The sequence below is a fragment of the Sinohyriopsis cumingii genome, unplaced genomic scaffold, assembly GCF_028554795.1.
Source record: "Sinohyriopsis cumingii isolate HCF-2022 unplaced genomic scaffold, ASM2855479v2 utg001170l, whole genome shotgun sequence".
NCBI classification, from domain to species: domain Eukaryota; kingdom Metazoa; phylum Mollusca; class Bivalvia; order Unionida; family Unionidae; genus Sinohyriopsis; species Sinohyriopsis cumingii.
In genome coordinates, this window is record NW_028315967.1 from 203,028 (window position 1) to 221,847 (window position 18,820).

The following is an 18,820-nucleotide window of genomic DNA, read 5'->3' on the forward strand; positions in this document are numbered from 1 at the left end:
TTGTTGTTTTTGTTATTTTCGTTCTTGTGATGACTATAATCGTTTGTCATTTCATCCTAATCAGAAATAGAAAAAAACATGACATGGGTTGCATAGGGTTTGCTAGCCAATCCTATTTTTGTCTGACTCAATTTTGAACCTAATAGGTTACAGCGAAATATATATATATATATATATATATATATATATATATATATATATATATATATATATATATATATATATATATATATATATATATATATATATATATATATATATATATATATATATATATATATATATATATATATATGTGTGTGTGTGTGTGTGTGTGTGTGTGTGTGTGTGTGTGTCTGCCGAAAAATAGATAAGATAAGAGCAGTTTTCACGGGTAGACAAAGTTGTGATCCCAGTCTGAATAATTTCTATGATGATAATAATATACTTAATGTGTGGACTGTGTACATTCCACTGGATGACAGATGGTGAGTAAACATAGAATTCTAGTGTCAAGATGTTTGTTATTCGGAAAGCTAATTAATACAGTAGGTAAAAATACTGTTACGTCTGGTACAGTTAGTCCACAACAATCTCAGCCAATTCGTGCAGAAAGGCGGCAGTGGAAGAGATAAGAAACGATCATGACTATATCTGTGATTTCGAAAGTGACGAAATAGCCACTGTTTATATCTTTATTCTCTATCATGTACTGGAAAAGGCTAACAGTATTTCCATTCAAGTCAAATCCTCATTGTGCCTTCAGTTTTTCACCCTCATATTGGCTTTTTATAAATAAAAAAAATTTTAATACGAGAATGGTTAAAAACAAATAAAAAATTTAGTTTTAGATTCTATATTCTTCTTGAACAAAATGATATTGACATAAAATGCAAATCTCTGCGACGTGATGATGGTATTGTTTATCTATCAAAATGGCCCTTTGGGCGATCTGTTATGTTGTCCAATGGAAACTGCATGTTGTCATGCAAAGACGATGGAGCTTTCTTGTTGATCTGTGATAATCCAGACTGATCTGTGAGAATCCAGATATGTTCTCATTTTGGATACTCTTTATGTCACATAACTTGATATTCTCGTTCGTGACATTGTAAACGTTTTCTGTCTTAACACAGACAATAAATCTGTATCAATTATGACTAGTCTAATATTACGACTGTTTGTTTTTAAATTGCCGTAAGGGAATTAATGCATCAACAACGTGTGTAATTCCAACAATATAAATTCACCGTTTACAGTTTTTGACGTGTTTCTCTTTTTTGCTCAAATAAAAAAAACTAAATTATAATCTATAATTCGTCTCCTGGCAAATGGTGTATCTTCTGACATAAAACATTATATTGTCTATACATGTTTTCAATCTTGATCTCTCTCTCTCTCTCGTACACACACACACACACACACACACACACACATTACAACATGTTTTTGTCTGTACATATATTAACGCAATTTCTCTTTCTGACATTTCATGATACTTTTGTCTGCATGTATTTCAACTCTTGTTCACTTTATGCGATTTTCCATTTGTTTATTGAACAAGCGCTGTTCATCAATTTTAAAAAGGTTTTATTAAAATCAATCTCTCAAATTATTGTTCATTTCCATGTAAGATTTAGACATGGACGTTGATCTAAAGTACAGGTGGTTGTATATTTGTTGTTTATTAAAACTCACTACATACCAGTCCTTAAGTTTCTGTAGTGGACGGCAAATATTTTTTAATTTTTGCGAAAATCACGAGAATGATTGGTCCAGTAATTCTAAAGTAGTGGATATAACGACTGTGCTTGAAATCGATTTCTCGATGTATTTATTTTTATTTATGCGTGGGTGAGGGTTATTCGTAAAACGTCGCACTATTTTGACTTTCGCTATAGTCCGAACCTGTTCTTATATTCATTACATTTTTTACCGCCTAAATCAACATTTACAGGACGTTTTCATTCCTCTACCTTTAGCTGACACTATTATTATTGTTACTGTCGGTCTTCTGATGGTTTAAGCTGTTTTTCATTTCATCGTGAATAGATACAAAGCATGATATGGGTCCCATAGGGCTTCCTAGCCAATCCTAATTTGTTGTGACCCAATTTTGAACCTAATGCGTCACAGCAAAATAGCTTTTCCTAGACACCGAGTCAACGTATATCAACAAATAGATAACAGCAGTGTTCACGAACAGGCAAAGTTGTGATCCCATTCTACATAATGTCTATTATAACGATAATATACATAATTTGTATACTGTATACCTTCCACTGGATGACGGACGGTGAGTAAATATAGAATTCTAGTGTCAAGACATTTCTTTATTCCGAATGCTAATTGATACAATAGGTTAAACCACAAACATATTGTTACGTTTGGTTCACATAGTCCGCAACCATTTCAGCCAAATCGTACCGTAGGACTTTCTTAAACTTAGGTGGCAGCCGAAGAGATCAGATTCTACCATACGAGAATTCCCCACCCGGAGTAAAACACCATTATCACTGTTCAGGTTCTGAATTTGGTTATCAAACACCGACGCAGCAATTCATGACCTGGGGTTAATTTCGGAACCACGTGGACACGAAACGATCATAGCCTACGAGATTGCCACTATTTACATCATGTGTCATTTTCTAGCACGTACTGGAAAAGGCCAACAATATTTCCACTGAAATAAAATCTTCACTGTGAATTCAGTTTTTCGCATTCATCTTGGCTTACGAATGCAAGAATGGTCCACAAGAAATATAAATTTTATTTTTTTTACATCGTCGGGTTCGCTGTTCCTCTTGAGCACAATTGTATTCGACACCTTTTAAAATATAAATACCTATCTCTGTGACGTCATCATGGTTTTGTTTATCTACCCAAAAATGGATGAAATTATAATAATCAAGAAAAATAAGATAAAAATAACCAAACACGTAAACCTTATGTTAGTCCGGGGGATATTTATATTTCTGACAGTTGAATATCATTAATAGCTAGCATTGTATGAATTTCTATAATTCTTAGTGTTCCTCGATATAGACACATTTTTTTAAATTATGTACCTTTTTCTCACATCTTGTCTTCTGCTAGTACCAGGTTGATTACACCTAATAACATTCTCGAGTTCGGACAAGTCAAAATTTCCAAGGTGCTAGTCACTGATAGATGCAACAAGTCGAACAGTCGCTAAAAAGAAATTCTTTAATCACACTAGCTACCTTTGTCTGGCCATTCAAGCCACTGGGTATAATGAATATGGTCATTCAGGCCTCTGGGTATAATGAATATGGTCATTCAGGCCACTGGGTATAATGAATCTGGCCATTCAAGCCACTGGGTATAATGAATATGGCCATTCAGCCCACTGTGTATAATGAATCTGGCCCTTCAGCCCACTGGGTATAATGAATCTGGCCCTTCAGGCCACTGGGTTATAATGAATCTGGCCATTCAGGCCACTGGGTATAATGAATATGGTCATTCAGCCCACTGGGTATAATGAATCTGGCCATTCATGCCACTGGGTATAATGTATCTGGCCATTCAAGCCACTGGGTATAATGAATCTGGCCATTAAGGCGACTGGGGATAATGAATCTGGCATTCTGGTCCACTGGGCATAATAATGAATCTGGCCATTCATGCCACTGGGTATAATGAATCTGGTCATTCATGCCACTGGGTATAATGAATATGACCGTTAATGCCTCTGGGTATAATGAATCTGGCCATTCACGCCCATTGAGTCTAATAAATCTGGCCATTCATGCCCATTGAGTATAATGAATCTGGTCATTTATGCCGACTGGGCACAATGAATATGGCCATTCAGGCCAATGGGCACAATGAAGATGGCCATTCATTCCACTGGGCACAATGAATCAGGACCATTCAGGAATCTGAGCATAATGCATTTGGCCATTCAAGCCCATCGGGCAAAATGAATCTCGCCATTGAGGCCCATCGGGTATAATGAATCTCGCCATTGAGGCCTACTGGGCATAATGAATCTGGCCATTCAGGCCACTGGGTATAATGAATCTGGCCATTCAGGCCACTGGGAATAATGAATCTGGCTATTCATGTTACTTGGAATATTGAATCTGGCCATTTAGGCCACTGGTTATAATGAATCAGAGCCATTCAGGCCACTGGGCATAATAAATTTGGCCATTCAAGCCCATCGGGTATAATGAATCTCGTCATTCAGGCCACTGGGCATAATGTTTCTGGCCTTTCAGGCCTACTGGGCATAATGAATCTGCCTATTCATGTTACTTGGAATATTGAATCTGGCCATTTAGACCGCTGGGTATAATGAATCAGAGCCATTCAGGCCACTGGGCATAATAAATTTGGCCATTCAAGCCCATCGGGTATAATGAATCTCGTCATTCAGGCCTACTGGGCATAATGAATCGGGCCTTTCATTCAGTGAAGGAAAATTCACGTGCAAGTGGATGGATAAAACGTAAGGGTGCCACTGAGTCTGAGGTAACTATTCCTCTTTAGAGACATGATCCAGATTCGGTGGCAACAAAACATTACAGATATGACACATCTAAGAGATATGATCCCGAGTCGGTGGCAACAAAACATTACAGATGTGACAGAACTAAGAGATATGATCCAGAGTCGGTGGCAACAAAACATTACAGATGTGACACAGCTAAAAGACATGAGCCAGAATCGGTGGCAACGAAACATTACAGATATGACACAACTAAGAGACATGAGCCAGAGTCGGTGGCAACGAAACATTACAGATATGACACAACTAAGAGATATGAGCCAGAACAGGTGGCAACAAAACATTACAGATATGACACAACTAAGAGACATGAGCCAGAGTCGGTGGCAACGAAACATTACAGATATGACACAACTAAGAGACATGAGCCAGAGTCGGTGGCAACGAAACATAACAGATATGACACAACTAAGAGATATGAGCCAGAACAGGTGGCAACAAAACATTACAGATATGACTCGACTAAAAGACAAAGAAACATTCAGTCACACTGGTTTGACAATTATCCGTGGCTTGAATATATCGTCTCTGATGCAGACATGTTTTGCAGCTATTGTAAACAATATTCCAAACTTACACAGGTTGGAACTACAGTAGTGTATTTGTAAATGGAACAGGCAAATTCAAGCAAGTCTGATGACAATTTTGGACCTCATAAAGCCTGTGCAGCGCGGTGTCAGCATGATACGAGCTAGCATGTGCAGAAAATCCCTGACGTTAGAGTTGCTAACACTAGCAAATTCTATTTTCAAACAAATCGAGAATGAAATTAAAAACAAATAGAACGAGAACTCTCTTTAACACGGTCTACACAGGGCATGTGCGTGGATTCGGCCCACGTTCTGGTCTCATCAGTTTATTTACATATTGCTTGTGTGGCTTTGAAAATCGCTTATCCGGCCCGCACCCTGGTTTTATATGTTTATTGCATCGTATATCCGTCCCGCGCCCTAGAGGAAGTTGTACATGCCTGACCTACATCCTTCATAGCCCAAATAGAAAACTATTTTCTGATTCTGAGATGTGTGCACTCCAGAAGAAGAACGGTCTCAGACTTGGTGCTAATTATAAGAACCGGGTAAGGGCAAGAGACTTTGTCAAATATCTTGAGAGAAAAAGCCAAGAAATGTCTGAATTCCAGTAAATTCCTTTCCATTCGTACTAATGAAAGTTCTAATGATACCATATTGGAGCAACAAATAATGTACATTAGATTCCTTGACAAATACAAAGACTAAAAAGAATGAAGCCTTGAATAAATACACATATTTTACGTTGTTTTGTTTTTAATATTAATTAAACTGCATACATCTCGACCAACCTAGGCAAAAAATTGAATATCGGGAAATTCGCATAGCCTGTTGTTTGAAATTAAAGGTGGGATAAGTGAATTTTCTGAAGCCTTAATAATCAGCCCTGCCTAGAGCACACCTTGACTCCTTTGGAGCTCTATCTCGAAGTTATCTAGGCATACATTGCGAATAACTACCGGTAGTATAAATTTTCCAAATGCTCCAACCTCTTTATTTAGTCCAAGCAAAATTCAGCCCTCAAAACTATGAAACTATGGAGTCCAACATTCAACTCCTAATATATTCTCGCTGACTTTTTGGTTTTAGGATCGAACGTTAACGCATACCTCTAGGATCGTCATACCTTTAGGATCGTCAGCACGTACGTTTTAGGATCGTCCAAAAACTTTTAGCAGGTCGACTAGACTAATAAGTGAGTGCAGACGGTGAATCTGTTATTTCTTAACTGTCACTACACTGTACTGCCATAGTCCAACACTGGGCGTCTAAAAGACAAATATATTTTCAATTAATTTTTTTTAAATGTCAAGTTGGTATTTCAGACTTCTTCGGCTTGGTGCCTTAGAAAATATACTTTAATATGTTGATCCCATGTTGCACCTGAACGTAATGTGTGGAACCTAAGTGAAATGCTAAGTCTCAAGTACGAGATAACGAAGTCGTTATTACGAGTTAACGAAGTCGTGATTACGAAATGCCAAGTCTTGCTATGACATAGCCAACTCGGAGATATATACAAATAAAAAAATTTCGACATGGCTTCTGCACACGAGGGAATTACATTGCCACTAAATTCATGAATGATGACATTCTACTGAAACTATCTTATTTTGATCCTTCTGGATAGAAGATTGACAATTGATAAAATCAGAGTCCATAGTCGTAGTACTTATAATAGAGGTGGTGGCAGTGGTAGTCATACTTGTTGTTGTTTTCTGCTTTTTCATCTCCTTGTGGCGGCGGCGTTGATAGTAATTCCTTACATGTGTTTAAATTAGCATTATAAAATCATTACAACTTGATTACCATCTTAAAATCATTACAACTTGATTACCATCTTAACATCATTACAATTTGATTACCATCTTAAAATGATCACATCTTGATTACCATCTTAAAATCATTACATCTTGATTACCATCTTAACATCATTACAACTTGATTACCATCTTAAAATGATCACATCTTGATTACCATCTTAAAATCATTACAACTTGATTACCATCTTAAAATCATTACAACTTGATTACCATCTTAAAATCATTACAACTTGATTGCCATCTTAAAATGATCACAATTTGATTACCATCTTAAAATCATTACAACTTGATTACCATCTTAAAATGATCACAACTTGATTACTATCTTAAAATCATTACAACTTGATTGCCATCTTAAAATGATCACAATTTGATTACCATCTTAAAATCATTACAACTTGATTACCATCTTAAAATCATTACAACTTGATTACCATCTTAAAATCATTACAACTTGATTACCATCTTAAAATGATCACAACTTGATTACTATCTTAAAATCATTACAACTTGATTGCCATCTTAAAATGATCACAATTTGATTACCATCTTAAAATCATTACAACTTGATTACCATCTTAAAATCATTACAACTTGATTACCATCTTAAAATCATTACAACTTGATTACCATCTTAAAATGATCACAACTTGATTACTATCTTAAAATCATTACAACTTGATTACCGTTTTAAAATGATCACAATTTGATTACCATCTTAAAATTATCACAACTTGATTACCATCTTAAAATGATCACAACTTGATTGCCATCTTAAAATAGTCACAACTTGATAAAACTCAAATTAGCATTATAAAATCATTATAACATCAAACAACTCCTTCAAATGTTGAGGACTTTACTTTTTTATCTTTATTTTTTTATTTACTTTCAAAATAATTGCCTTATTTTTACCTTTTAACTTTAACCTGACCTAAAAAGAATCTGTGTTTTTTAAAAAAAATTAGGAATGTGTTCATTTTCCATAATATTTTAGCGATTTTACTTTTGTAAAATTAATACCACCTAACGTTTGCTAGTTTGTGACGTTAGACTAAATGGCGATGTATACACATTAAATTGTAAACACGATTGCGTGAGACATGCAACCGAGATCAATTAGAAAATTATACATATACAGTCTCAGACCATTCGACACTCAATATCATGTCTGAAACTAACAAAGACTACTACTTTTTAGTACTGGCATCCCATAAAGTACTCACCCATACTAGCTAAATTTACCATCCAAGGCTCTTCTCACGCGCTTTAGCCTGTGGTCGTATACAATAAACGGTAATGTATACATTAAATTGTCCGTACATTCATGTGAGAAATGCAACCCATATCAATTAGACCATTATACCTATACAGTCTCAGACCTTTCGACCCTCAGTATTATGTCTGAAACACACAAAAGACTAATAATTTTCAGCATGGGTGACCGCAGTAATTTTTCACCGATGGTGGGGTGGGGTGGGGTAAACATGCAGTAGTCAGCAATTAAATTTTACGGATGTAAGCCAAAACATGTTTTGATGTAAAATCTGAGGGTCGGGGGCACAAGCGCCACTCCCAAGCTCACCCCAATGTGAGGCGCCCATGACTTTCGGTATTGGCATCCTTTGAACAAGTTTCTCTTACTATCCAAATTTACCTTCATACACTCGTCTCAAGGTGATCTTACACTATATTATATATGAGTTACATCAACCGCATTGGAGGTAGTGAATCTAAATTAGGGGATAATACTTTTATAACCGTTCATTAAAGTCGATGTTAAATCGTTCGTCATTTAGGTTTGAAACAGATAGTTATGTGGTTAATTCTTATGATCAGTATTCGTAAGTGCAAATTCTTTTAAAATGGCTGCATTCGCTGTTGGAATGGTTATGTTTCATTCTACGTGTAGGCTGAACGATAGACTATGGGAATCTCTTCAAGTTTGTGGCGACTATCCTAAAAGCTTTTGGACGATCCTAAAACATACGTGCTGAACGATCCTAAAACATACGTGCTGACGATCCTAAAGGTATGCGCTAACGATCGATCCTAAAACCAAAAAGTCAACGAGAATATGGTACAACTCGGCCAGGGTTCGAACCCACGACCTCCCGCATCCGGAGCGGTCAACTAAATGTGTACTGGTGTGGAATTTGTTTAATATCATACCTTCTTTGTAACCGGGTAAAACCTCGTTCCTAATCTTAAATTCCGATCCTGTACCAGACTTTCAAAACATCATGGTATTTCTATTCCGTGGCCAGGGAAGTTTACAGACGTTATACAAATTTTGCTGGATTGGTATTTTACCGGTTGTTCATCTGTTTGTTTGCATTTCATGCTAAATTATTTCATGTTACAAAATTAGGCATTTAAGTGTTTACAAGGCTTCTACTTCACAAATGTTTGTAATTCAAGACTTTTAAAACTCATGACACGGGTTGAGTCTTGTTCCCTATTTGTAGCTATAATGGTTCGTGCTACTTACTCGTCACTAATCAAGAGACAAATTACTGCAATGGCAATTCGAATGATTTAAACAGCCCTAGATGAGTGTTTGCCCGGCAGAAATATTAGCCACGATCTACAGAGAAATTCTCAAGAATCTATTGTTGGTCAGTTGGGTCAGTTGTTAATTATGCTTTATTAAGGCAGTGGGCAAAGTTTCAATGCGGGTAGTGCAATAAAACTGATAGGCTTTTGAGTGGAGATGTCATAAAATAATAAATTGTTTGGCTGTAGTGGTATCAAGAATCAAAGTTTTGTTTATTTCTGTTTCATATTGCCAACAATACTGACGCAAAATTAAGAATGTATGGAAGCATCATATACTTAGCTCACATCGTAATTTCCTTTTTAACTTTGAAACAAACAAATAAGGTCTGGTACCCGATTTACATTTTTGTTGCACGAACTTCACCCGGGCAAGCACTTCTTGTTGAAATGTTATCGTTAAGCACGATCTCCACTCAGTCTGAGTTATACTTGGATCTAATGTTACCTTACTTTGTTGGGTTGATTAATACACTTTTGTCACCGGTCTCGAAGAATGTATATGGTTTAAAAGCCCGTCAGCAAAGTACCTGCTAAATATTGCCGATTAAAATCAAAGTTCTAAAAATGTAAAGGTAAATAGATTGCACTATATATATATATATATATATATATATATATATATATATATATATATATATATATATATATATATATATATATATATCATTATCGTCACATCTTTAAAATTATTTCTTAACATAATGGCGACACCAGCACTATTAAAAAGATTCATGTCTTAAAGCCGGAACCGGAAACCCTCTCAATGTTCTTCAGATTCCGTAGTACTGGCTGTTTATTGTAAGCAAATAATGGATGCCGTTTATTTTTTTTTTTATCCCAGTGGAATATACGTGTCCTTTTTCTCTGGAAGACTCCTTACAATTATTGATACAATGTTAATCTGATTTTTCATAAATTAGAATTTCAGCACAAGTGTAATGTGAATTGACAGAAATATTTGAGTACACCTTAATCATTTGAGACACAAAATATAAAAATAAAAGTTATAACGCACACACACACACACACACACACACACACACACACATTTATGTTCAAAATGTTCAAAACTATATGAAATGAGTTGCCATGGGTGAAGGAAAACCCAGTATGAAGGATCATAAACGTGCCTTAAACATGTGTCTTGGGAAGACATTTTTTAAAAATAAAAATAAAAAGCCAAAACAATGTGAATATGGTTTGTAAAAACAATAATCCACGATGAGCAAATACTTGAGAGTTTACAATTTCACAGACCATTTTGAGGTGGAACTATGTCAGTGCCTGTGAAAATATTATTTTTATAATAATACAATAACAACAATGTCAATAGCGATGATGACAACAAAAACAGTATTACCAATCATGTATTATTAATGTCACCATCATCACCATCACAACCTCTTTCAAAAATATATTTTCACGTTTAGTATTTTATAGATTTTCTCTTAATTTTTCATTTTCAAAAACAAATGATTATGGTCTTTCTTCCAAGCACGCGCTATTATTTTTTTATTTTCTGCTCTCATTGTGCTTCCAGTTTTGCAAAATAGCTGAATCCCAATTTCAGACGTCAACCCGCCCAATTCTGCTCTTGTTACCAGTGTCTTCTTTTGCAACCCCCCTTTCCGAGACATTCTGATGTCTTGCAGGTCCCTCTGATTCTGACCAAGAACACTGTTCCTCGTTGCCAATAATTAAGTCCACAGTCTTTTACTGATTTTTTGGGGGTATGGACTTTCTTCCTTTTGACCCTGCATATCTGAAACGAGAGTGGATTAGGCCACTGATAATCTGATAGTCGGATTATATGAATGTCCATAGTACAAAAAAAAAAAAAAAAAAAAAAAAAAAAAAATAGAAGGGTGATCTCAAATTGCTAGAATAGGTCATGAAATATATAAGTATTGTCTAGTGTTTATAGCTTGAATTATCAAATAAGGGTTTCACAGAAATTTTGAGAAGGTATAAGCAAAGATGAAACAGTAACATACAGGTATATCGAATCGAAATCACATTATGACATTGTAATAAATATAACCCCACCTGGACAGATCTATACTAGCTGGTACCTTTAGCAGCCATTTTGACTTACCTAGTGTTAAGTTCATCTTTGCTTATAGCAATTTTATCATGCAATAATAAATAAAACAAATGTAGACATTTTTATGATACATTACATTAAAAGGTTTGGATTAAAAAATAATACTCAACAACTAACATTATAAAAACTGATTATAATTTTAAAAAATATAAAATTGTTCTGCACTTTTTCATAGCTTCTTTAACTCAGCCATTTTTAAATTTTGCGTGCATTTTTTTAAAGGCAGATAAGTTTCGTTGCCATATATGGACATTCACGTCCTTGCCTTTTCTGTCATTGCCGCCTCTTTGTTCTGCTAACATCATCATCGCATCCTGATTGTTTACATTTTCGCGCTCATAAATTGTCTTTTCTCAAGCAAATTATGAACTCTTTTATTCCTCCGCAGTTTATTTTCATATTGGCGTCAGGCGGAACACACCCCTCTCTCTGTAGTGGATTAGTTTGTCACTTAGATGATTTACATTGTGGAATGCCTCTTTGTGTCATCATTGCTGTAGCTAGGAAAGAGGTCAACGGGTGCACGGCACAGAAGTTTTATTCAATAATTTGCGGCAATAATCAAGCCCATCTGAAGATCAGATTCTGTAGCCATAGTTACTGTCCTTTGATTATCTGTCTTGTAACTATTAAGAGTATCTAGTTGATGGTAAAACCACCAGATTGCATTAAGTAACCAGGTAGTCACTAATTTAAGTGTCCATTTAAACGTAGGTAAAGTTTTCTCCGAGCGTAAGGGCATTACCATACCTTGAATCTTGACCGAGTCTGTCTTACTCTTGATGTTATTTAAACTTACACTATAAGATTTCAACAGCAAAGTATTCTCTCTCTCTCTCATATGTTTTCTTGAGGAATTATGGTCCGGAACAATAATGATATTAAAGGCATATGTATCTATGGATATACAATTAAACTGACACATTAAGAAGATGACAAAGCTTTTCTGTTACTTGGATCAGATAACCCTTCGTATACATCAATAGAAACATTAGACTGGTTTGTATCATTTTCGGGATTAAATGTTAATATCAACAACATACGCGAATGGGAACAGTATATAATTCCCGGACACAGATGTGTACAAATTTAGGATTTGATTGGGTTTCCAATTTCTTTCTATGAGGAGTTGAGTGAGGTATAGCTGTGTGCGTGTGTGTTTGTGATTTGGAAGTTTAACGTAGCTTTAAACATTTTTCAGTCATATCGCTATAATGTCTACAGTGTGGCAGTTTATAGTGACGTCTAGCACGGGGGTATCATGATCATGCTGCAGACATGTAACATGATGTGCCACCCAGTCACATTATCCTGAAACCAGACCGACCAGTCCTAATACTAACCTTTTAATACTGAGCGCCTAGCGAGGCATTGTTAGTACCATTATAAGTCTTTGGTATGACTCAGCCGGGGTTCGAAGCCGCGACCTCCCGCATCCGAGGCTGGCACTTTAACCACTAGGCCACCGGAGCAGCTCAGTTATGTATAGATGCAGAAGAGATTGTGGAAATGACTTTTTTTAAAATAAAATAAAAATTACATACAAACGTTGAGGTGAACGGAAATGAAGAAAATGAATAATTGCAAACATTCTTTTTTCTCACATTTACGTGGAATAACGGTTCTGTTAAAGAACAAAACTCACTAATAACTTAAATGAATGTGTATTGCGTATACAATATCTGGTATATTTATAAAATCTTTAAAAATATATTGGATAAGGCACCTGTTGATGAATCATTCTAAATGTTAGGATATAATTGATCACTTCTCAATAAATATGAGCTGTGATATAATAGTTTTCTTTCTCCAAATAAATAATTTGCAAATATCACACTTATCCAAAAATACTTTTAAAAATTCTTTTTCGGTGTGTGTGTGATTTGCATTTTTAACGTATTTTTAACAGTTTTTCAGTCATATCGCTACGATGTCTGCAGTGTGGCAGTTTATAGTGATATATATTACTGGGGCATCATGCCGCAGACGTGTAGCACGATATCCTACCCAGTCACATTATCCTGACACCAGACCTACCAGTCCTAACACTAACCTCTTAATGCTGAGCGCCAAGCGATGGAGCTGTTAGTAACATTTTTATAAGTCTTTGGCATGACTCGACCGGGGATCGAACCCACAACCTCCCGCGTCAGGGGCGGACGCTTCAACCACTAGGCCACCGGATCGGATTCTTTTTCGGAATAATGTACTTCATTCGTAGAATTTATGACAAACATAAAACAAATCTTGAAAGTTTAAACGAGGGTATCTGGAAAAATGCAAATACAACGATTAACCCACCTACAAATTTCGTATTAATCGTGATTGTCGAATGTGATAAAATTGTATACCATTTTTTGATGAGCAAGGGTCCACATGAAAGATTTATTGAGTTATATATTGCTTAACCCAGATGACACAGTTTTACTGTATTATAAGTGCACTCCAGTTCTATTTTACAAGATTAAATCTGTAATGCGAGAAAAGAAATATGTATCGTCCTACTTAGGTTTATAAAAGTTACATTTAACATTTTAACATTCCAGATGATAGTGATTGGTGTAGTAAGGTGTATTCGATTCCGCATAAAATTACTTTGGATACAAAATTATGGTGAATCTAGTATAGAACTAACCACAACACCCGTAAACTTAATCCAAGTAGGCTTGACGTCAGTAGGAGAGTGCCTAAGAGCATTCGGGATTTAAAGGTGAAATTTTGCCTTGCATTTGACTCATTCTTTTAATATTCATTTGAAGACGCGCATATGAGAACAAAATAGCCCAGCCCCAAGTGTACGTGATATTAGGAACGTACATGTTTTAAAGAGAAATGTTGATATATTATTGCTTGTGTCAATCAGTCAATATATCACATTCTTACTGCTGTGTCAATCAGGCAATATATCTCTTTCCTACTGCTGTGTCAATCAGTCAATGCGTCACTTTCCTACTGCTGTGTCATTCAGGCAATATGTCTCTTTACAGCTTCTTTATCAATCATGCAATATGTCTCTTTCTTACTGCTGTGTCGACCAGTCAATATGTTTCTTTCCTACTGCTGTGTCAATCAAGCAATATTCTTACTGCTGTGTCAATCAGACAATATGTATCTTCCTTACTGCCGTGTCAATCAGGCAATATGTCTCTTTCATACGCTGTGTCAATCAGTTAGTTGGTCTCTTTACTACTGCTGTGTCAGTCAGGCAATATATCTCTTTCCTACGCTGTGCCAGTCAGTCAATACGTCTCTTTACTACTCCTGTGTCAATCAGGCAATATGTCTCTTCCCTACTGCTGTGTCAATCAGGCAATATGTCTCTTTCCTATTGCTGCGTCAATCAGGCAATATTCTTACTGCTGTGTCAATCAGTTAATATGTCTCTTTCGTACTGCTGTGTTATTTTAGTGATCTAATGTAAAAAAAAATGTATTTGTATAATCAGCAAGGCTTTACTATTGATGATGTTCCAAGTATTAAGACGTTGTTGTTTTGGGTTTAACGCCACCTCTCAGCGCAAGACAGGCAATGTATGGTGGCTAGTATAACTGGTAGAGGAAGAACGCCATGCAGATAGTTCGTCCAATTATAGAGGCATGCCTGTTTACTGCTGCCTTAATAAAGTGTTCTGCAAGATTTGAGATAAAAGACTACAGGAATATATTGACATATCAATGGTATTATTATTAAAATAGCTTCAGAGCTGGATACAGTACAAGTGATTATTATATGTTTTGCTCTATATTCCATTCAAAGTATATATTGTGTGTAAATATGTTTTTGTTTGTTTTGTTGATATACTAAATGCTTTTGATACCATATGAAAGGGATGAATCTTTTACAAAAGTAATACACTGCCATGTTAGTGAAACGTTTTTTACAAATGTCGCAAGAAGTCGTCTGGTAAAGCTAAAATGCTGATCAATCTTTCCGTCCAGAAGTATTGATAACAAAATTTTCAAGATGGCTATCATAATAGCCACATTCTATGTTGGATCGGTACCATTTTAATTTTAGGACCAACATAAACATCATAAAAAGTCTTTTAGTGCTCTCCCCGCTCACATGTTGATATGATTGTCCTTTCGTGGGGAGTAGCAATAACAAGGTTTTCAAGATGGCTGATGTGGAGACCATATTGGATGTCCTTGCGACACCATTTTCATTTAGGACGAACTAGATTTCGTGATGAATGTGTCTATAAAGTTGAGGCAATCCTCCAACTAGATTAGGAAAGGGATAACAATATTGTGCTATCGGACAAAACGACGACAGACGGCTGACGTCAGATGAAGGAGAGCAAACACGAGACCATCACATAAGCTCATCTGGTCTATTATCAGTAAATAAAAATCAGAAATAAAGTCGCTATAGTGTTGACATGCTGAACGAGTAAGAAACAAACTCAAAGCATTCATATGTATGGATTGTGCTCTTAATTGTAGACACACAGGATCATAATGAATCAAGTAAGATTAAAAATGCCATATTTGTTTCATTGGTTTATAATTAGTTTTCCTTATCTGTTTTCTCTCGATGTTAGTAATCCATTATGTTCATACTTTAATCTAAATTTTTCTTTCATGCAGGAATCTTTCTGTGGCTCTCACCGACGGATATAAATGGGAGAGCATAACAACAACAAATATTGACAAAATTATTGGTCTTTGAAATATTATCTGTATTATTATCGATTTTAGAGAAGATTTGTTTTCCTTAAAACTAGGTGCTGTCGTACGACCTCATTGTCCTGAAGGCCAGCCCTTTACGGCGTGTGACATAGATCCCTGCACCAGAGAACAAGAACTTGGATGCCCCTTACACAAAGATGCAACTTGCATGTAAGTTCTCTCTCTCTCACTCACCCATCTCTCTCCCTCAATACTTGCAAATTAAACACCTGTTTTTAATAAAAAGAACGCAGACTTTTATTTTCCCTCAAAACCCATCGGCTTCTTTATTAATGAGCAGAGGAGTGTGCATACGCTTTGTGAACGACACGATCTTCCATTTAGAAGCAGTTGTGAGAACACAATTGTAAAAATGGCCGCAATAGTGGCCATATTGGACGTACGATCGGCATCGTTCATTAAAACTAACTGGACACCATAAGAAGTGTACGGAAAAAACAACCCTGGTCGATACAACGTTTAGTTTATGAGTATCCATAACAAGATTTTAAAGATGGCCACTGTGGCAGCCATATTGGATGTTTTAATGGCTGAATTTTCATTTAGAACAATGTACGTGTAAAGTTAAGCTGAAAATAACATCCGTCCAACTTGCTGAAACTGTTGACACAACTGCCCTCTTGCAGTTGAAAGAGAGACTGCCCAAAGCAAGCAAAAATCAAGCGACCAATGAGAAAGTTTGTCACTTAACGTGCTACGTGTATGGTATAGCAACTTTCATTATATCTAGATGCTTTTGTTTCAAAAGAAAAACGTGTGTGAACAATTTAAATTGGAAATACGTTATGTGACAAATGCCGTTGCCTTTATGTTTATTCTCATCTTGCTCGGTAATGTAATGAGTGATCGGATTAGATCAGTTTCTTTAGCTGTATCCAAGTAATGTAATGAGTGATCGGATTAGATCAGTTTATTTAGCTGTATCCAAGTAATGTAATGAGTGATCGGATTAGATCAGTTTCCTTAGCTGTATCCAAGTAATGTAATGAGTGATCGGATTGGACCATTTTCTTTGTCTATATCCAAGTAATGTAATGAGTGATCGGATTAGATCAGTTTATTTAGCTGTATTGAAATAATGTAGTGAGTGATCGGATTAGATCAGTTTCCTTAGCTGTATCCAAGTAATGTAATGAGTGATCGGATTGAATCAGTTTCTTTAGCTGTATCCAAGTAATGTAATGAGAGATCGGATTGGATCGGTTTCTATAGCTGTATCCAAGTAATGTAATGAGAAATCGGATTGGGTCGGCTTCTTTAGCTGTATCCAAGTAATGTAATGAGTGATCGGATTGAATCAGTTTCTTTAGCTGTATCCAAGCACATATTAATGCAATATATGTTGTTTCAGATAGTTACATATGCCAAAAGTCGATGTGGACTGATGACCCTTTGCTAGTAAACACGTGTTAAATATAGTATTGAATACTCATTAAGTCTCACGTGCTTGATCTGGTATTGCATACTCATTAAGTCTCACGTGCTTGATCTGGTATTTGATTCCGATTTTCAGTCTGTATTTCTGTATCACACTGGAACTATTTATGGATTTTCTTATACGTGTGTGCCAGTATTCTGAAAGTGCACCGAATTGATCTTTTATAAATCCCAAATTGCTTAAATTTCAAATCATAATCTGTAATGCTAAAGTGTTTAAAAAGAAATAAAACCAGGGGCATGTAATAAATGTTTTGTTCCGAGTTTATGGAAAGATTGTGTTAGTGTATGAATAACCTTGATATATCATATGCCGTATCAAACTCGTTCTTTCCCCCCAAATAACTGAAAATACACACGTAGTTTTGTGTATTAATGTTATAGTTGTACAAATGCAGCTCTCGTAATGAAAGACTCCTATTTAAATAAATGTTTATTTTCCAGTTCCAGCTTCTGTGGGGGTTGCTATGACCAATGGTACCTGGGAGATGGCACCAGAGTGTATTGCTGGGCCTTTTAAGGAAACGGAAACCGTCATCTCTACATTTACGTAATGGAGGCTAACCGTCATCTCTCCACCTACGTAATTAATGTTTCCATCTCGTCGGATTTTTCCAGTTACGCATTTAGTGGATGACGCTGTCTATACTGAAGACATTCTGATTATTTCGTTGCACAAAAAAATATCCTTTATCTTCCAATTTTTTAAATCATCCACAATTACATTAATAAATAAACAAACTGCATATTTCATTCTTCTCTTTTATAAAGTCGAGTCATAATGTTATATTTCTAATGTTCTATACCAGTGAAGTGACTTTTTCGAACACACTATCTTGCAAGCGATGGTATTCGGCAATTCTCTTTGGTTTAGGAACATACTGCAAATTATCCATATACCAGTCCTGACAAATTCTGATGACAAAACGAAAACTTTAAAAATATTTTAAATTTTTAAAAAAGCAAACAAATATTGGCTGATGATCAAATTCAAAAGTCAATCACTGCTCCAAAAATGTATCTTTAATTTATACGTCTCTGGTTTGTTAGGTAATGAACATAAATCAATGCTAAATTTAAACTGTACCTAACTTGCACTATACATACTAAGTTTATTTTACAAATTAAATAATAACTAACACTCATCGACTGACTAACAG

General features: G+C 35.7%; 1 long non-coding RNA gene across 1 annotated transcript; it reads left to right on the forward strand.

Annotated features, from left to right (window-relative positions):
• The first annotated feature begins 2,118 nt into the window (after window positions 1–2,118).
• On the forward strand, window positions 2,119–18,408 carry LOC149772806 (uncharacterized). The gene is made up of 3 exons (XR_016417589.1): window positions 2,119–2,275; window positions 16,259–16,373; window positions 18,105–18,408. It is a non-coding gene; the product is annotated as an uncharacterized LOC149772806 (long non-coding RNA).
• The last annotated feature ends 412 nt before the right edge of the window (window positions 18,409–18,820 follow it).